This window comes from Dasypus novemcinctus, chromosome 19 (genome assembly GCF_030445035.2).
Source record: "Dasypus novemcinctus isolate mDasNov1 chromosome 19, mDasNov1.1.hap2, whole genome shotgun sequence".
In the NCBI taxonomy this organism is placed as follows: Eukaryota; Metazoa; Chordata; class Mammalia; order Cingulata; family Dasypodidae; genus Dasypus; species Dasypus novemcinctus.
This window is the reverse complement of record NC_080691.1, coordinates 64328768-64351140: the sequence shown is the minus strand read 5'-3', so window position 1 is coordinate 64351140 and position 22373 is coordinate 64328768. Positions and strand designations below refer to the sequence as shown.

The 22373-nt window shown below is 39.2% G+C and overlaps 1 pseudogene; it reads right to left on the bottom strand.

The window, feature by feature from the left end:
• Nucleotides 1–15534: 15534 nt before the first annotated feature.
• On the bottom strand, nt 15535–18099 carry LOC101426684 (ubiquitin carboxyl-terminal hydrolase 40 pseudogene; annotated as a pseudogene).
• Nucleotides 18100–22373: the final 4274 nt, after the last annotated feature.

Sequence of the window (22373 nt, the reverse complement as noted above, 5' to 3'; positions counted from 1 at the left end):
GGGAAGGGGCTGGAGTGGGTCTCAGGTATTAGTACTAGTGGTAGCACAAAATATGCAGACTCTGTGAAGGGCCGATTCACCATTTCCAGGGACAACAACAAGAACCAGCTCTATCTGCAAATGAACAGTCTGAAACCTGAGGACACAGCCCGCTATTACTGTACTAGTGACACAGTGAGGGGAAGACAATACTGACCCAGACAAAAACCTCTTCTGTGGGGTGGCCATGAGGGGATGCTCAGGACCCACTGAGATAAAGAAGCAGCTGCAGGAGCAGGTGCAGGGAGGTGGTTAAGGGCTGGCGTCCTGTCAGGATCTAGAGCATCCTCTCCAGCTGTTTCCCCAGAAAGCATCCCTAAATTAACATCCTATGCCAATCACTCATGTAGTGAATGAGAATCGTTTTGATGCAATAGGAGGGAGCATAATCATGTGAAAAATTAGGCAACTCTCCTTATGAAAGCAAAGTGGTTCTGACAATATTTGCTTGGTTCAGAATTCTGAATAGTTCATGACAACCTGGTCAATCTTTCACAATGAGACTGAAGAGAGGTGACTCAGTAATATTTCTCATTAAGGAAATCACTGTGATTCACATGAGAACCAAGAGTGAGGCTGTTCCAGAGCCTAGATTATAGTGGATTTCAAATTGCACTCTTACTCACACCAAAGTGTTCACACCAGACTCAGCATTGGCCTATTTGTCTGATGATCCATTTTATTTTCTCTGAATCTTTTAACTTACATTTCCCTTAGTTCCTTATATTCCTTGTCAATGAATTATGTGTTTCCTGTGGACTAAATCCCAAGGTTCAGGCACATTACCTAGAGCTTCTGTGGCTCCTGCAGGCTCTTGTGAAAGGTTGAGGGGCCTTCATCACACACCATTATCTGGGACCCTCTGCTCTGTCCTCTGTGTGGAATCATGTGGGAAATAGAAATGGTTATTTTTTTCCATGCAAATAGTGGTTATTTGGTCAAAATGGGATTTAAATATGAAGTTGATCTCTTGTGCTATTTAAATTTTCATGCTGTCACCTGCCTTTCCTGTGCATTGAGGAGAGCTGCAAATAAAAGCAGCACGAAGTGACTGCTTCCAGGTGGCCACCTATCTAAGAAATCTGGATTTCCTGCCATACCCCTTCTATGACTACATTCAGTCATTTATTTCCCCTACATTTGCTAATGTGAAAATAATACAATTTTTCCTCATACACAGAATGGTGAGGAAGAATTTACTTTAATATCTTCCACAATGCTTCAGCAAAAAAAACCCAAAACAAAACAGTGCTTTACAAAATATTCTTTCCTAAATGACATCGCTTAATCATATAGATTCTGGTAGAAAATTTGGAAATTGAGTTGCCTCATCGATAGGTTTCCATTCTTGCCTAACTGCTGCATTTACTTGGAGGCAAGTGTGTCCCCATTTCATGTAGGATATACCAGATTAACTGCTGTCTTCTATGGGGATGCAGATATGATGTCTTCAGGATTGATTTGTTGAGGGTGATGGGAAAATGTTGCTTTCATCCCTTAGCCAGGACAGGAGAGAGCCCGTTCAGTGTCATATTTAACTATTGCTCCCTCAGTTTTTTGTTTGTTTGGTAGGTATATTCACAAACATTTTATTTAAAAAATTTTGCAATGTAAAACTTTCTTGTCATATATAAAGTGCACCACCAAATTATTTCCTTCCTTGGTCTTGCTAATCAGGCATGAAGGAGAACCATCATTGTGCAGGATGCTGTGAGGTCCTGAGGTGAGTAGCATACATGCGGCTTTTAGAGAATGGAGTGGACAGTGTGTCAGACTCTCCAGGTGTCCTGCTGTGGGGGAGAAAACAGGACTCAACTCTCATTGCTGATTGAATTGTCAAGGGTAAGTAAGTCAGGGTCTGTCCATGAAATGTTTTGCGTGATGTGATCTTGTAGAATTTGCATTAAAGGAAAAGCTGCAGAAATTGTCCTAATGGTCTCCCATGTGGGAGTTTTAGGAGAGAAAATGTGTTTCCATAAATCATTCCTTCTTACATGTGGAGGAGTTGGAGATAGAAACATCTACCTTGTGGAAGCTGATAGAGAAACTCTTGAGTGAACAGAAAAAGAGCAGTTGCCATGACTAATTGAATGAGTAACACAAATAAATAAGTGTCGATCAGTTCATCATGGGAAAATAAAGCCATAAGCAGCTGCAGCACAAGTAAACATTGAATTTTCTCTGGATATCATCACAATGATTAATGAACAATTTTTAGATCTAATATCATCCCTAATCTCTAAGCATGTTTGTACAAGGATAATTATAAATATACAAATATGTATGATTTTAATGATATATTTATAGATAAAGCATGCAGAGAGTACTAATTTCCCATATACTCCCCCACAATTTTACCTATTAACTCCATGCATTCATGTTTTATTGTTGCAATTGATGGAAAAATATTATTATAATGGTAACTTTTAACTCTAGTCTGCAGTTTACTTTAGGACTCCCTGTGTTGTAGAGATTTGCATTTCTAAAATTTTTATTCTGATAGCATATATACAAATATTTTCAACTAATTCATGATCATTTTGTATTTTTTATTTCCTGATACATACAGGAGCTTCTATTCCATAAGTTCTTTAGGTTTTTACTGAAGGGACATTGAAATGCTAATAAATGCAATGTATTATCAAAATCTATATTAGCAAAATATTTTTCAGTTGTGATTGGAATCAGTAATTACAAATAAATTTGTGTATATGTATCACAATATGTAGAATCACAGCATTATGGTTATAATAATCCATAGTGAAATGGTATTAATCTTTTCAAAGTTATGAGCAGGTCTTCTCCGGTGACTCTACTAGAAATAGCACGTGAGGGCTCTTTTCATTTTTTGGTGACTTAGATCAGTTTGTTACTTAACTATTTTTGACCTGATTCTCAAAATAAGAGAAAGTATTGACACAGATTTTATTTAACCTTCATAATTTAAAAATTATGTGATGGCAAATTGTTATCTTCTGTAATTCATTCCAATAAGATGTGAAGCATTCCCAAATAAGAATTGATTATCTAGAAAGAATTATGGCCTAAATGGAAATTAAATAACTAAACCAATAATTTATTTCATTTTTGTGAATATTATGTCCAATAGTTAGAGCTATAATATAAAAATTAGAATTTTGTTATAATTAACTGCTATAGTATTAGAATTACTTACATTTATAAATGTGTGTTGCTATACTATCTATTTTTTATAATTGATTATATTAAATCCTAATCTGGCCTTGAAAAAAAAGGCCATTAAGAAAAAAAATCCTTAATCAAAGTCTTCCGGCATTTTGGGAGGTGTTACTCTTATGGCTTCAGTTTGTTTTCCTATTTTGAAATTAAAGTTGTGACTGTCAAACCTTCCACTGAAATCTTTACAAAGAATCATGCTTTAATGATCACTGATGATTCTGAGCAAGGCACAATCTCTCAATTAAGCAAATAAGAAAGTCTTTTTTCTTTCATGGTGAAACAAAATTATTATTAATGCTTATTTTTCTTTAGCATTGGACATATTTATGTGGCTTCACTCCCAAGCTGCCTCAGAATCAATCAAGTCCCACATATGAGTCCCCAAATTTTCACCTGCTAATTGCTTCAGGGGGGAGTCTAAATTTTGTAACTCTTTTCAAAAATTAATAAAGATGTGATTAAAAAAAAACAGACAAATGTAGGATTGTCTGATGATTGTGCAAATTCTGACTCTGCCAACTACTTTTATTGGCTGTGTGACTTTAGAGAGCTGTTGTCTTTCTTAGTGGGGACACTTGACATTTAGAGCAACAACCTTATTCATTGTATAGTACACATTCCCAAATGCCTCTTAAGGGGTCAGGACAATCTCTGGTCGAGAAACACTGATAGACCATTAGCAGATAAAGAAAAATTATGAGGTAAGTAAAAGAAAGGGGGAATATAAAGTGTTCTTGAGTACTTTTTAAAATTTTAGTAATTAATGTAAATAGAACAAAAAGGAAGGGACTTAGCAGGTTCAAAACAAAATTCACTTAAGAAAGCAACAATTATGAAAAATGCCAGAAACTGTGAGATGTAGTTAAATCATTATCTAGAGAACAATTCATGTCTTAAATACTTGTATTGCTAAATATGTAAGAATGAAAATAAGTGAACCAAATATCTAATTAGGACATAAGAAAATAGATTAGTGCAAGGAAGCAGAAGGAAAGAATTGATAAAGATTAAACCAATTTGCTTCCAATTTGCTTCAACTGCAATGAAAACACTGACTTTAATCTAGAGTTGTGACCATCAGACTAATGTGTCAATTTGGCTAGGTAATGATACTCGTTGTTATATCAAACAAGTACTAGGCTAAAAGTAGTTTAAGGACATTCCATGAACTTTAATAATCAGTGAATAGATTGCATAGATGTCTGGTTACATCTACAATCAACCAAGGAGATTGCAATGAGTGATGTCTTATCCAATCAGTTGAAGGTGCTAAAAGGGGAAATGGTTTTGGCATTCAGAGAGAGAATTCCCAGCTTTGCTTTTTTTTTTTTTTTTAATTTTTTTATTTTTTATTGACTTTGTAATAATATTACATTAAAAATATATATGTGAGGTCCCATTCAACCCCACCCCCCCCACCCCCCCTCTCCGCCCCCCCAACAACACTCGTTCCCATCATCATGACACATCCATTGGATTTGGTAAGTACATCTTTGGGCACCTCTGCACCTCATATACATTGGTTCACATCATGGCCCATACTCTCCTCTATTCCATCATGTAGGCCCTGTGAGGATTTACAATGTCCGGTGATTACCTCTGAAGCACCATCCAGGGCAGCTCCATGTCCCGAAGACGCCTCCACCTCTCATCTCTACCAGGGCAGATGGCCCAGCTTTGCTTTTGACATCCAGTGTCTCCTGGGAACTCAAGGACCTCCAATGGAGGCCTTGGTTTGCAGACTGCCCTGTGGATTTTGGACTTGTGCATCCCCACAGTCATGTGAGAGAATTTTATAAAATCTCATATGATTTAAAAATATCTCCTATAGCTTCTATTTCCTTAGAGAACCCTGACTAATACAATAATCCATAAAGATCAGGAGGATTTGGGATTCTGTTATCAGGAATTGCTTTCCTCCTTTTACAAAATTACCATGATTAATATCATATGCATGGGTCTATTCATAGTCCCCTGACTATGGGTGTTTCTCAGGGAAGTTCTTGTGTTCAATTATTGCAAACATCCACCATCACAACTCAGTTAACATCTCTGCCTACTCATCACAATTCCAGGGGATAATCTTCTCTTTAAAATTTTAAATTTATCTGCTGTATTCAGTGAACTTACTGTTACTCTGGAAGAACCAGTTTTTCACAGGCGAGTTGTTCTCATAGTGTAATTCCTGAATACCAGAGTCCAGAAATCTGGGAGGTGCTGGGGCACAGGGCAGGGGTCTAGCAGTCCCCCAGTTACTTGATACATGCAGCGAGTGACTCTGCCTGACAACACATTAAAGAGAAGTCCCTGTATCAAAGCACATTTGAAAGAGACATTCTAGATCACTGGTTCTTAAAGTTTAACCAAGAGGGCTCCTTAGAATACAGGCTGCTAGACCTGTCCCCAGGATTTCTGATTCAACAAGTTTGGGTTGGGGACCAAGAATCAGCGTTTCTCAAGAGCTCCCCAGTGAGGCTAAGCCACTGGTCCTAGCAATCAGACACCAGTTGTATCTCAAATACCGAAGTTTGCATTAAGTGCTCTTTAACTCAGAGGGACTAAGATTTAGGAAAGTAAAATCAGAGTTTAAAGTATACAACTCCATATCTCAGGCCTCCTACATGAGATTTTGCTTGTGTGTACATGCATGTGAGCATGTGTCTACACATAGTTGTAGGCAGAGTTTTCCCAAGGGAAAGGGACTGAAAATCTAAGGAACAACCCTTTGGAAGCCCACTAGTGGATGCCAACTTGACCTTCCTAACTTTAGTCTTTAGGAGTTTTATAATACATATATTATATATATGCATATATGCGTGTGTGTGTGTGTGTGTGTATATATATAACTACACAGGCACATCATCTGTTAGGGGCTCTATAAGATGTGGAGTTCAAATCTTATATTTACATGGACATCAGAGGCTCATTCAGTGAGTGACCTTGATGCTGGGAGTCACCCTCCTTGCTGGGCTGCCTCTTTGTGATGTTCCCCAGACACCAGACCTTAGGTAGAATATGCTCAAGAGAACACTTTATTGCTGCCTGTTCAATGTACATTTTATGGCTTCTACATTGTCTGCTTCCATTTTAAATACATCAAAATATCATTTGATGTGAGACTTTTCAACTTACGTAACAAATATAATAACCCTTTCTTGTTAGGCAGAACTGGCCTTACCCTCAACCACCCTCATCAACTGTCATCACATCTTGTATCCAATCAGAGTGATCTTCATTTCTGGTTATTTTAATGCATAGGATATGGGAGAATCTGTGCAGGTCAGAGCTTTGTTTTGTCCACTGATAAATCCCAGGTAAGAAAGCTGTACCTGTCTGGAGGCACTCACCAAATGCTTCTAGAATAAATGCATGAACCATTAGTCCCCTTTGTATCCGATGCACAAAACTCCTGACTAATGGTGTAGCTTTGGGAAAATTGATTTAACGTCTTTGTGCCTCAGTATCCTCAGCTGCAAAATGATAAAGAGAAAATATGCATAGTTGCATGCCAGAAGCTCTGACATCCTGCTCTCCCTTGGGGGGGGGGGTTGTAGGTAACCCTAAGAAATTCTGTTTTGTGAGAACATATAGAAATATGTCACCACTCAGATATCATGCAATCTGCTTGAATTAGCCATTCTGTCTATCTCAGTCCTGTTTGTGCTTTTCCATGTATCTCCAACATAAAGTGTCTGTCTTCCACCTCTGGAAGACCACAGGAGTGTGTGTGGTTGTAATGTTCTTGATTGTCATACTTTTGTAGACTAGCTGAGAAGCTAGAAGTCAACAGAACTAGAAGACAAGGAGAAGATACCACTATGTGCATTGTCATGTGATGGAAAATCCAAGGAACCCCAAAGATTGCCAGTCAGCCCAAATAGACCCCAGAGAAAGCCAACCGTCCAGCCTTCCAGCTCCTGAACCTGTGGGTCAGTTAATTCCTGTTGTCAAGCTACCCAATGTATGGCACTTCCTTGATGCCAGAAAACTGAGGCCAGTGCCCAGCATTACACTGTGTCTCCCTCTCAGGCCAGCATAATGGCAAGTGAGACACAGGAAGGAGTGCTGTCCTGAAAAACTGTTCCCTGCCCTCCACTTCCTCTGCCCCCTTTGTGGCATTAGCAGGACTTGCCCATGCATTCAGAGCTAAACCCTTAGGGGACATAGAATTACAAACTACAGGGAATCAGAGTCACTGTGTGACATTTCAGGCTTTCCTGTGGGAGTGACATCAGCCTTCTTTGCTCAAGCCACTCCTAATACCTGTCTCCCTTGTGACAGCACTGTCCCCCGCACCTTCAGGGCCTCTGTCTCCTGTCACCCAACTCTCACTGCATTTTAGTCTTCCAGGATAGTGTTTTTTTCCACTTCTCACTGTCCTGGACCCCTTATCCAGGAACATCACTCTAACTCTTTCCTCACCAGCCCCAGAGCCTCTTTCCCATCTCCACTCCCATTATAGTGTCACCCAGAAAACCCAGCTTACACTCACCTCTTCACCCACTCTAACCCTGGACCTGAGCTGATGGTGAAAATATGTTCCTTTTTGCTCAGACTACATCTTCCTGTGAGATCTGAGAAGCTCTCCAAGCTTTAGATTCTGTGCTATTTTGTTCTAAATAGCTTCAGCTTCACAAAGTTGAAGTGATTGCATCCAGTGAAGACCAATCATTTCTCCTTCCTCATCGCTGCTGCCCTGGCTAATTCTAAATGGCCTGAAACTGTAAGGAATGATTTGGTGTTTCATGTTCCATTTGTAGACAGTCCCAAAAGGATTGGGGAGTAGGACCTTTAAAACATCTTAATCCACAGTCTTCTCATATTTAACTTCAGTGGAAAAGAAACTAGAACACACCAGTTTGCAGTGCCCAAAGTTTGAAGGCATGCATGCTGTCTGAAGCTCGGATGATTAGATGACTGTCAAACCACAGGGCCAATGCAACAGATGGAATCCCAGCAGGGGAGTGCTGGGCATTAGGAGCCCCCTTTCTGGAGGAAGATGGTGTTAAATTGCTTACAAGTCTCTGGCAGCAGGAGCATTGTGGCTGCAGGGCAGGGCATTAGCAGTTCTGAACTGCCCCCTCCCTGGGCTGGAGAGAAGCCAGACACCAGCTCTGGGTTTCTCCCCCACAACTCCTGGGTCTCTGCCTCCACCCCAGCCTGGGAACAGAGAAACAGCAAGCAATCTTCCCAGCCTGCCCAACATCATTCTTCACATTGGCATGAATCGGGCATTTGTATCACTCGCTTTTGAAATATCGACTATAAATCACACAAATATTCGTCCCCTTTTATTTCTCATTTTGTGTGAATGGAGTGACTCTTGGAGTAATTTATCTTATCTCCTTTTCTAAACATAAGCAGTAAAAACATACTTGCCTGGGTGATGTACTAAAGCCATCACCATAAAGTGCTTTCCAGATGTTAAATGGATACCTTTCCTTTCCTTCTGGTTTTCTTAGAGATCAAATACTTTGCTTTCCTCTCCTAGAAATCTGTACAAATGTGGCTGTCTTTTTGTGATTCTTCTCTCCTTGTATTTGGATGGCCACATTATTTTTACTTATTCCTTGGTGATTTTCCACAAATCCATTAGATGATTTTTTTTTTTACGAACAAGATACATAGTTCAATGATAATATTCATTTAGACAAAGGCTGTAGAAATTGAAAGAGAATATTTAGCAGGATAATTTTATTACTTATGATATTCTGTAGCAATGTTTTCAGTGACAGGGAGATGAAGAAGATATTTTTTGTGTGTGCCTCATCTCTGTGAGATATATCATAAAAATAGTAACCACCCAGTAGCATAGAACCTACCAAGGAAAGAAAAGTAGGTGATACCTCTGTACAGGATATAATTCACAGGAATGACAAGGAGGTGAGCATTTAATGGGCCTGAAATGAGTTCATTTCATTATCTGATTAACTGCGAATAGACTATCAATCGCAAAGGCTTCATGGCATGTGGGCCATGCACTCAGGGAACCCCTGATATGGGTTATGCTCTGCTGTAACCACCTTCAAATTCTTAATAATGTTTGAACAAGGGACCCACGGTTTCATTTTCCTCTGGGTCTCACAAATTACCCAGCCAGTCTGCCCCAGATGCCCGTACTTCAATCTCAATGTTGTGTTTTGGAATACTTGGGAATTATATTAGAATATTTATTGTTTTAGCAAACACATTTTACTTTACATTTGAGGAGGGGACATTTTCCTGAAGTGACATCAGGTCATGGATTTGCCATGCCACTGCAGCTGTACTTGTAAAAATGCAGGGTGTTTTGTGGTAGTCCATGTCCATGACATTCTTTTCTCTGAGGGAGGAGTGTGATTTTTCTAAATTTTAGAACAATTGCAGATGAATGAAGTACCCGGGAGGAAGGCTTTTCAGAGTTTGTTAAGATTTGTTCTGCAGCTGCCAGTGTTTTCAGTTACAGGCCAGCTGGTAGAGCCCCAGGCTCATCTCTGTCACTGAGAGAAGCCAGCTTCGTAAAGGAGATCCTGCTTTCTCCAGGACCACATTCTCCATTCTCTTCTCCAGAGGAACAAGGACACAACCCTTCTCTGTTTAATCAGGGGAATCAGAAGTATTGAATGCATCTCTGTAACCAACACTCCCTTTAGAGAGATGCTCAGCTAAAATATGAGAGTACCAACTCAAAACTTCACTACCATGATTTGAAACTACATGCTAAGGCATAACAATAATAACTTGGATTAAAAGTCTACAGATTACTTCTTACTGTATGTTCCCAGGAAGCATGATGCTTGTACCAAGGCAAGGATTTAAAATACTTTCAAGTAGGTACAGATGTTTGTCTACACAGATTTCTAATGAAAGTCCAGTTATGATATGGACTGACAAAAGTTGGCATAAACAAGACTAACCTGTTTGATTTCCTAAATTATTGAAATATTGACATAGAAACTATTGTAGGAAGAGTGGAAATGTAAAAATTAATGAGCAACCAAGTGGTTTAACTCTGTAGATCTGAACCCAGTATTTCAGGACTTAACATCTGCCATCTGGAGTTCTGTAAAAAATTTGTACTTTGAGGACTTTCTGTTTCATTCAGTTTGTTTGTTTAGTTTGGGTATGGTTTTGATGTGTGTTACTGTGTTGCTTTATTTTTTATTTTTTTAATTTTTTTTGAGATACCAGGGCTGGGAATTTACCCTGGGTCTTGTATGTGGGAAGCTGTTGCTCAACCACTGAATCACTTTGGCTTCCCTGAGTTGATTTTATCATTTGTTTTGCTCATTGTTTGTTTTTTATTTTACAGGAGGCACTGGGACTGAACTCGGGACCTCCCGTGTGGGAAGCAGTCACTCAACTGCTTGAGCCACATCCACTCCCCACTTTAAAAAAAAAATTTTAATTTTTATTAATTTTTCAATTGTATTTTTTGAAGATATATAGATTACAAAAAATTTTACATTGAAAAATATCAGAGATTCCTATATATCCCACACCCCACCCCATCCCATTCCTCCCACATAAACAACTTTTTTCATCATTGTGGCACATACATTGCATTTGGTGAATACATTTTGGAGCACTGCTACCCTGCATGGATAATAGTTTACATTGTAGTTTACACTCTCTCCTCTTTTCAGTGGGTTATGGCAGAATATATAATGTCTAGCATCTGTTCCTACAACATCATTTAGAACAACTCCAAGTCCCAAAAATGCCCCCACATCATATCTCTTCTTCTCTCTCCCTGCCCGCAGCAACTATCATGGTGACTTTCTTGAGATCAATGCTACAATTTCTTCCATTACTAGTCACAATATTTTTATATTAGAGTACCAGTAAATCCACTCTAATCCATATTATAATCCTCCATCCTGTCGACCCTGGGATGGTGATGTCCACTTACCTCTATAGCAATAGGGGGCTTAGCTCCCACATGGTTGATGGATGTGATTCACCTGCTTGTAGTTGTAGGCACTCTTGGTTCACTGGTGTGGTGGTTGACCATATTCACCTCCCTGTTAGCTGACCTGGGTCTGTCCAACAAACCGAGAGTAGGAATTGCAACTCTGCTTAGTTCTTTTTTTCTCTCTCTCTCTCTTTCTTTCTCTCTTTCTTTCTTTCTCTCTCTCTTTCTTTCTTTCTTTTTGTCTTTATTTTTTTATGTTACATTTAAAAAATATGAGGTCCCCATATACTCCCCACCCCCTTCACCCCACTCCTCCTCCCATAACAACAACCTCTTCCATCATCAGGAGACATTCATTGCATTTGGTGAATACATCTCTGAGCACCACTGCACTTCATGGTCAATGGTCCACATCATAGCCCACACTCTCCCAGAGTCCACCCAGTGGGAAGCCCATGAATTTGACAGCGTCCGATGGCCCTTGCATTTTTTAGGGTGCTCTTGCCCAGCCTTGTTCCTATAAATTGTGAATGAGATTGGCAAGTTCCTTTCAGAGGTCTTCTTTAGAATCTCTCTTGGGTTGGTTGGATGACAGCAGTATAGTGACAGTTTCAAATGATTTTTAAACAATTTATTAAATACCATTTGCTAAGGTCTTGGTATTAGGGTTAGGATTTTTAAATTTTATTTTATTATTTATTTCTACTGAGTAAAATAGGTTGGTGAAGTAAGTCACAGTGAAAAATTTACCAGGCTGAGGTGTACTACATTTTTAATTACATGATGGTGGGAATAAGTCTTTCCATGCATGTAATTTGTGCATCAAAGTTGGTATAATTGTTAATCATCCTTCTTTGGTGGTGGCTTTAAGAACTGACTGAACAGGATTATTGTAAAGGGAGATGCTAAGTATGATTCCTTCTTTCAGGAGCTCTTGGATTTTTGGCCAGAGCCCCACAAAAGTACCTTGCTTTAAATAATATTGCAGTTTCACCACCTTGATTGGCAGGAGCAGTTCCATGGGGACCTATTTGACATGGTCTACCAAGGAAGCCAAGGATTTAGTCTTATTGTAGGGGGATGGGTTAAAGCAGCACTAGGGTTGGCACCTCTTCATCTATTCCAACATGGATATTTTGAGCCTGTAATAAAGTTTGAGCAAAGCTCCCCAGTAAGTTAGGGGGCAAGGACTCTCTTAGAAATATTTTCATTATTTCGTGTGAAAGGTGGCATTCTAATGGGTTGGAGATGAACTCTGTGTCTATGTTGTCTGCACGCTCAAAGAAATATTATGTCTATTTCATCATATCAATATTTTAAAATTAACTATGGCACCTTAATAATTGTCTGCCAGAGGGCATCTGTCTGCAGGAATGCATACTATGGATGGACATGTCCTTTTTATTTTTTCTGGAATGAGATTGCCAACTCAGATACAAACTTAAGGACGTTCATCATCCAATCTGCCCCTTTCTTTTTGTCCCCTTGAGAAAACTTTTGAGTTTGTTTTAAATATCTAATCTAGAAAAATTTGAAATTTCGTTTCTATTGTGGGTTCCTCTTTCGTGCCCTGCTTGTTGTTATGTGTGGTGATGGGAAGTATTGTGTTTCCTGTAGAAGGACTTCATAGGCAAAATTTCTCTGTCTAGTGAGTTCCAAAATACATCATGGGGACTGGAGTTTGTTTTTACTAAGAAAAGTTCATGAGTCATAGCTCCCAGATGGCTAGGGTGCAACACCAAGGCTTTAGTGTGTTGATAAACAGCTGCACTGAGTACAGCTCATGAACAAGGCATGGGACTCTTACATTTTTAAGCAATTCAGGAAAATACCCTGGTGCTTTAAAGGGAGCTGGTACAATATGCTCAGATCCAATTTTTGTGCCCAAAAATTCCTTCGCTGCCTCATAAAGAGCAAAAGCAATGAAGGCAGCCGCAAAATTAGGATTCCAGACATTTGCACCATCATTGCTTTTAGGGTGCTATTATGCTTTCCATGGAGTTACTAGTGTGTTAACACCAATACATGTGGTCCACAGACTCAGTAGTTTGGAATCTCCCACAGAAGTATCCAAGCTGCTGTGGACCAGGAATTGAGAAGTCTAGGAATTTCCCCTTCATGACTCATGCATTTAGCCCTACCCACTTTGTTAAACAGTCACAGCTCCCATCTAGGGATACCATCTCTTGCCTTCTGGGCTTCTATTTCTGGGGTCACAAAAAGCAGTTATGAGCAAATATCATTCAATGGTTATGTGTAGGTGTAACCCAACACTAGATTTTCCCATCTGGGGGACTATACAAAACCACAGGTTTCCCCTCTTGGCATTCTAGGGCTGGCCATTTACAGGCATGGGGGAGAATGGAGATCTACAGGACCACCAATTTTGGGTGAGAATTCTAGGTAGCACCCAGCAGATGAAACAGATAGTATCACAAAGTTGCTGATGCATGCAGCTAAGCAAGGCATGGGCTCATCCCAGATAATATTACCTTTCTGAGTGAGCCAGTTTGTAAGTTGTGAGCAGCCAAAAGACATTATGTCTCATTTCCTATGGTCATGACCAAAACACCCTGCTCTCTGTGATGCTTATTTCACATCAGTGAAGATGGACTTTAAATTTCGGTCCAGGTGGAGGTGTGGTGCAACACAATGGGAAACTGTGACCATGATGCATGTGAAAAAGAAGTTGTTGTATTTTTTCTCACAAGTCCCAGAGAGAGAGAGAGGGGAGCCATAAGGTGATATCAGGTTGTGCAATTAATTAGCTCTGCTGGCATAACCAGCAGGTGGGAGGTATACAAGTAGAGAAAGATGGACCAGAGAATTTATACTTTTAAAGGGACCCAGGGTCAGAGATTAGTAGATTTCCTGTGGGAATCAAGGATTAGGTACTTTAAAGCAAGTGCATGATAAATGAGTGGGCATTAACTACAGTGGGGATTATTAGATTATCATTTGAGATTGGCTGTTGGTTTTGTGTAAGTATTCCTGGTAGCCACAGATGCGGATTTTGCCTCTGGGATAGTTATACCCCAGAGCTGAAAAGCTGTTTATTAACTAGGCCAAAGGTCAGTGTTGAGTCAGTTGGCTTAGTCAAAATAAAATGAATGCCACAGTGGTACACACAATAAATTTTGTAACCTGAAATTCCACTATTAGTTGTATACTAAAAAAATTTAAAACAGGGATTCAAACCTATATTTGTACAACAATATAGACAGCAGCATTACTACCAATAGCTAAAAGGAGGGAGCAATCCAAGGGCCTATCAATTGTTAGCTGGTTAACTAGTATGTGTAATATATACACAAGGGCATATTTTCCAGTTGTAAGGAGGGAAGAAGAGCTGATACATGTTACAACATGGCTGAACTTTGAAACAGGTGTTGATTTAAATAGAACACATGCAAAAGATAAATATTGTATTATTTCACTTATATGGAATGGCTTGAATAGGCAAAATCAGAGAGTGTAAGCACATTATTGGTTACCAGTTTCAGGGGTTGTGGATGAGAGTTAGTGTCTAATGGATACAGAGTTTCTGTTTGAGCTCAGGAAACTATTTTGGAAACGTTTGCTGGTGATTGTAGCACAAAATTTCAAATGTAATTAATATTACTCAATTGTCCATGCAAGTGTTGGAAGTGGAAATTTGTATTGTAAATACATCTTTACAATACTTTATTTATTTTTTTGGACAAGGCATTTAATTAATATTTTATTCATACAGTCAAATACATAAACTTTCTATAACTCTTGCTACAACACAAGGAGATTTGTATTAAAGGATGGCTGCTTGGTAATAACCCTGTATGCTGTATAAGATTTGTAGTGCAGAGATTGTTACATTTACACGAGCAAACTTCCAATTTCTAATTCTAATTAGATCAAATGGACAATCTATGTCATTACAAAGAACTCGAGGTTATACTAGTGAAAACAGGATTATAATAGCTCACATAAGAATGCACGTACAAATGAAATTTCTGAAGGACATTAATAAAGTAAATCCAATATTTAATTATAAATGTCAATTTAAACACTCCTCAGTATTCTCTACTTCTGTTACTTTCCTAATTAATTTTCTTTATAATATTCCAACCACCCAACCACGATATTGGCTTCTCTCATGAGGCCACAGTCTTTTATTTGTAAACACTACCCCCATATCTTTTTCCACACATTAGACTATTGAATAAAAGATTTGTACAGATTTGCGATATTTGCTTCTTTTAGCTTATATGAATAAATACGAATTATAAACTGATGACAAGCAGAAAGTGAGTAAAAAAATTATAGAAGTATTACTAGTAATAAATACTCTATCTTTATGTGGTATTATTGGTTATAGATTTAATTACAAATTGTAATTTGTGATAAAATTTACTACTAAAACACCCTTACATATTCACCTGATTTTCACTGATATTCCCACATTCTTTACAAACAACCTGGATAACAATGGTTCCATGATACAGACGATTAATGAGGTCGTGGCCAGAGATCCCAACTAAAGAAGTTTCCAAAGCACTGAAGAGAATTCGAGTCAGTTCTTGCACATCATGTTGTCTCATTTCCTCATTGCAGGTCCACCCAAAACTCTCAGTGAGGTCTGTTGTGGATGCAGCTTCCTGATCTAACAGCAGAAGCTGAGCAAATAACCGCTGCAGCTGTAAAGGTATGATTCGCATCTTTGCATCCCGCTTTTCCTTATCCTCCAGAGAACCAAGCTCTTCTGGACCAAGAGAAAATAAAGCTTCTCTAAATTCAGGTGTGAAATGAAGAGTCTGAAGAAGAGAATTAAGGGAACACGTTCCACCCTGATTTCTGATTCCACTTAAATTGGTGAATTCTCTAGGCGCGGGTGGGTCTAAAGATTTAGTCTTTAATTTCGTCCCTTTTCCATACTGACTATTTGACACACTAGAATAATCTTCATCAAATAGGTCCCCAAACTTTGTGGAACTGTAATACTATCTGACTGCCTAAAGCCCAAATCCCCGCCCCGGGTAAGACTCGAAGCGAACGAACACGCCCCAGCCGAGCGCCACCATGTTGGCGAGGGCCTTTACAATACTTTAAAAAACAAAATTAATGAAGCATTGATACTTTCTACAGCATGGAATACCCTTGCAAACAGTATACTAAGTTACAGAAGCCAGACATGAATGACCACATGCTTAATGAGTCCTTTATTATTAAAGTTCAGAATAGGGAAACCTACAGAGAAGGAAGTAAATTGTTACATAGATTGCTTTGAGCTGATGGGAGAGACAAGGGTAAGAGAATTATAAATTAGGAGGCATGTTGGTTACTTTGTGAAGCGAAGAAAACATTCCAAATTTGACTCTAGGATGGTGGCATATAACTGTGAATAAAATATAAGTTTTTGAATTATGCCCTTTAAATGAGTAAACATTTTGGTAATGAATTAAAACTCAATAAGTCTATTAACGAAAGATTAAGTCTTGTATGGAGAGATGGAAGCAGCAGAAAGTAGGAAGTAAAGAGGAACAAGAGAAAAATTGGGGAAATTCAATATCTGATTTGTAGAGATGATTACACATATGCTCATATATGTAAATACATATCAAATTGTACAGTATAATATGTGAAATTATTGTATGTAAATTATACTTCAGTAAGAATTAGCCATTTATTCCTGTTTTTAAAATTTCATTAGCATATTCACTGTAAAGACAATGACACTTAATAAATTTTTTTTTTTTTTTTTTTTTTTTTTCTTTTTTTTTGTTTATTTTGAAAGAAACTTAAGATTACATAAATGTTACAGTGAAAATATAGGGAGATTCCCATATATCCTATCCCTCTCCCCTCCCCCATTTTTCTCCATTAACAACATCTTTCATAGTGTGATATTACATTTGTTACAAATGATGAACATATATTGAAGCATTGCTACTAACCATGGTATATGTTATAGTTTACATTATTGCGTACATTTTGCACTGCACAATTTTATAGGTTTTGACAGAATGTATGATGCCTGTATCCATCATTACTATGCCGTGCAGAAAAATTCCAATGTCCCAAAAATGCCTCATTATGCACCAATTTTTCCCTCTCCCTCCTCTCAGAACCTTTGGTAGCCCCTGGCTTTACATCAGTGTTACAAGTTCTTCCCTTGCTAGAATAATAATAAGCTTACTTTAGTGCATAGTTGCATTCCCCCCTTATGTTTGTTCATTCCTCAGTTTTGAGGATTTGGGGATGATGATGCCCACTCTGTTTCTGACTGAGATGGGACTTCAATCCCATGGGGTGGATGGATGGAACCCTCTTGCTTGCAGTTTAGATACATACATACATATATATATATATATATATATTTATTTATTTATTTTAATCACTGTGTCTTAGATGGAATAAATGTGTCTATCCCCTTTAAATGTGTACTAGTACTTTTGGTAATATTTCGTAGACAAGAAAGATATCAAGCCTGTGGAATGTCAAGGATATTAATAATTCAACTTCCCTCTCCTCTCAATAGTAAACACTAAAGGATATTCACAAAAGGATTAAAGTACAATATCATTTTATTCCCGATCTAGCAAAGTGAATACTATCTCTCGAATACAGAACTCCTTCCATTGGAAAATGCTGATTGTACAGAGACCAAAATTAGTTTTCCTAATACTACTCCAGAAGTCTTTATATATTCACCTGTCTATAGTTTATAGTAAGATTTGGTTTTGAAAAGGATTTTATAAATTCCTTACCTAGCCTGTTACATGGAAGATCATGACATTTTAACAAATGCCTTTACCAAGAAAAATATAAAATTAAAGCGTATGTCATTCTTTTTATCCTCCCAGCATCTGAATATATCTCTTCTGTTTAAGGAATCCCACATGTTATGATCAAAAGCACTACATAACCATGCAGTTTAAAATTCTAGATACTTACTTTGCCAGCCTCGGTGGTACATTAGACACCTGATCCATTTCATGCCAATGACATGCATGCACCCCAGAATTTGAAAAAGTCTAATTATGCAAAAGAAAAGATGTGGTACTTAATTTATTTGATTTCATGGTCTGTTTCTAGAGGGAACAATGCTAGCCGATGATGGTGCTGCAGATGTAAACTTGCAGTGCCCTTACCCAATGAAAGTGGGTAAATCGCTAGACTACATTGATTGTAGACTCTGTTCTTGGCAGTGTACCCTTCAAACCAGTTTCTTTGAGAGGCAAAACAATCTGACACCCTCCTGATATCTCCTAATAAACTTCTTTCTACTTAAACCACTTTCTATTGTTTGAATCTGTACACATTGACTGATACAGAAACTATCACCCAGATTATTTGCAGAGAGCAGGGATTATTCTATATGTAATTTTCTGAATTTGTTAAAAATGAGGGCAGTGAAAGTGTAGTTACTATTCAGGGTTAAAACTTTGGAAGTACTGGCAATTCGTAGGATAAAAACAAATCCTGTTATCACTTGCAGTCAATTGTAGTGATATCGTTGCAGTCAATGTCCACTGAATGGAAAGTTCTGGGGTCAGGCAGGAGCTGTTGCCACAGAACAAGTTAAGGTCAAGAGAAAGTTCCGTAATTATGGACGATTTCTCCTCCCGCAAAAAACAAAACAAAACAAACAAACAAAAAAAAACATAGAGCTTAAATAAATCAAAATAGTGCCCCAAAATTTCATAGTCTTGGCTCAAGGCATAAAATGAGAAGCAGAAACTTTATATTACTGTGGTATAATTATTGTTATTGAAGTCAAAGTTCTTATACAGTCGAAATTCAAACTCAAATTTTGATCCTGTGTGCTGTTGAATGTCAAAGACATTTTAAATTCACAGATTATGCAGGTGGCTAATATGAAATATTCACATTGATTAGCAAAGAATGGGAGAGACAGGCACAGGGATATTTAGATAATTTAAATAATCTGGACCCTCAAACCTCACTGAACTTTGCTTGGATTGGAGTAGCCCTTCTTTTCTTTTTTTTTTTTTTTTTTTTTTTTTTTTATAATTTTTTTATTTTTTATTGACTTTGTAATAATATTACATTAAAAATATATATGTGAGGTCCCATTCAACCCCACCCCCCCACCCCCCCTCTCCCCCCCCCCCAACAACACTCGTTCCCATCATCATGACACATCCATTGGATTTGGTAAGTACATCTTTGGGCACCTCTGCACCTCATATACATTGGTTCACATCATGGCCCATACTCTCCTCTATTCCATCATGTAGGCCCTGTGAGGATTTACAATGTCCGGTGATTACCTCTGAAGCACCATCCAGGGCAGCTCCATGTCCCGAAGACGCCTCCACCTCTCATCTCTTCCTGCCTTTCCCCATACCCTTTGTCCATTATGTCCACTTTTCCCAATCCAATGCCACCTCTTCTATGTGGACACTGGATTGGTTGTGTCCATTGCACCTTTATGTCAAGAGGAGGCTCAGATTCCACCTGGATGCTGGATGCAATCCTCCCATTTTCAGTTGTAATCACTCTAGGCTCCATGGTGTGGTGGTTGTCCTTCTTCACCTCCATCTTAGCTGAGTGTGGTAAGTCCAATAAATCAGATTGTAGGTGCTGGAGTCTGTTGAGGCTCAGGATCTGGCTATCACATTGTCAGTCCAGAGATTCAAATCCCCTAAATATATCTTAAACCCCAACATTAACTGCACCTCCAGCACATTAGCATGAAAGTCTTATGAAGGGAGATCCCATCTGAGTCCAGATTCATCACACATAAACACCATTTCCAAAGAGGGGCCATCTGCCCTGGTAGTTAACCCCATCGGCCATGACCATAACTCCCATGGGTCTCTTTAGCCCTCAAAGGAACCAATATCTGGGGGTTGTATCTGCTTTATCTGTCTCTCTGACTCTGCTCAGTTGTGCATGAGGGCAAACCTTCTGCCAGCCTCCAGACTCTTTTTTAGAAACTCGTAGCCATATAAACTCATTTCTCCTTTCCATTTCCCCCTTACTTTAGGTCAAACAGCATTTTAAAGTCATGGTATTTTATGTAGACATGGATATTCTGCTGATCCGCATTGAACCTTCCGTATAAGGTCATTTTCCAGTTGCATCATCAGTTGGTAGTTGATAGTGGTCCCTCGTTGCCAGGGAGGCTCATCCCCGGGTGTCATGTCCCACGCTGGGGGGAAGGCATTGCATTTACATGCTGAGTTTGGCTTCGAGACTGGCCACATTTGAGTAACATGAAGGCTGACAGAAGGAAATTCCCAGGCACAAAGTTGCTCTAGGCCTTGTTATTATTTTGGGTTTATCAGCTCACAAGCATAGTCATTAGTATCAGGGGCTCACTGTTGAACCCTCACTCCCTCCCGGTCCCCACCACTGTACCTGGGAGACTGTCGCTGCTCCCCTAGGGACCACGACAGAGCACCACTGGCCGGGAACCCAGTACCCCCCCCTACTGTGGTTTTTAATTGTTGCCACTATGAGTATATCCAAACATTACCATGCACCCTGGACATATGTTCTGTACAGCTCCCTGTCAGTCGTATATCATCTGTCATTGGTATCCCATACCAGTATCCCTCCATTGCCATTGTTGAAACACTCTGTGATCCAGAACTCCCCGAAATTTGAAGCCCAATATAATGTCATGGTCCCTTACTAGGGAATGGCATATAGCGATGAGTTTAAAGGATAGATAAAGAACTTGGATAAAGTTAGATAAAGAACTTAGATAAAGAATGTTGACTTGAAAAAATTCCACATCCTATTTCCCCCCCCCCCCCCTAATTATTCAGCTTTTCTTCACAGGAGTCCTAGACCACAGCAATGTATATATATATTATACAGCACTCCCACACATCCACCAGAAAACCTTTTCCCTTCCACAGTGATACTCTTACGCCCTATTCATATCATATTTACTTAAAGTGATGTACAGAGTCTGAGACATTAGCTTTCTAACAAGGTGACATCTGTATTTACATTATGGTGCATACTTTAGGATACACAGTTCTTTACATTTTTAGTTATCCTATGTTTTACATTATGGTTTACATTATCAGTCTGTCATCTCCTATATGTTATGGTGTAATATTACATGTTTTATATCCATCCTTGTGTACTCTCAAGAAACTCCTCTCTTACCCCCCATTTACTTTGGTTCCACACATTTAACGTCCATTTTCCCTTCCACCTTAGTGCCCTCAGTGATAGCCAACCTCCGTTTCCTGAGGAGCCACTTCCAGAGATAGATGGAATAGTGTTCAGGGCCTAACTTGCTCAACTGCCCCAATGCCCTGGGAGCCACCCTTTCTCTCGAGGGATACAGTTCCCTCTATTGGATGGCATTAGTCCTCCCCAGGATGTGGGTCCACCCCCACTCTCACTACTTGGGTTTCTACCCCATGGTGTCACCCACTCTGGCAGAATGAGCATTTAGACATTCCCCAGGAGCCCGTCCTGCATCAGACCCTCCCCTCCGAGCATTCTAAACAGGTAACCCTCTTTATTATATTTTGATATGATTTTCTCGGCATTTTACTCTCCACCAACACCTGACCCTCTCCTGGTTCGTATGCTACCCCTCCCTCCCCCCACTTTTGGGCAACGTTACCCACCCGTCCCTCCCCAGCCACCCTCAAACCCGCAAAGCCCCAAGCAAAGGCAACCCCTTGCCCCCCTTTTATCTCTTCTTTGTGTTCATACTTACCACCATCTCGTCTTAAATTCCACCCCTGCAGACATCGGCTCATATCCTTCCTCCACCCTCCGATTTCCTGCAAGCCTATCGTTCAGTCTCTTGCTATCTAGGGCAGCTTGTTTATTTCATATCATTGAGGTCATGTAGTATTTGTCCTTCAATGTCTGGGTTGCTTCACTCAACATAAGGTTCTCAAGATTCATCCATGTTATCACATGTGTTTGTAGTGTGTTTGTTCTTACAGCCGAGTAGTATTCCATTGTGTGTATATACCACATTTTATTGATCCACTCGTCTGTTGATGGGCATTTGGGTTGATTCCAACTTTTGGCAATAGTGAACAATGCTGCTATGAACATTGGTGTACATATATTGGTTTGTGTTCTTGTTTTCAGTTCTGCTGGGTATATTCCCAGCAGTGGTATTGCTGGGTCATATGGCAAATCTATGGCTAGTTTTTTGAGAAACCGCCATACTGTTCTCCAGAATGGTTGGATCCTTCTGCATTCCCACCAGCAGTGGATGAGTGTTCCCCTTCCTTCACATCCTCTCCAGCACTTG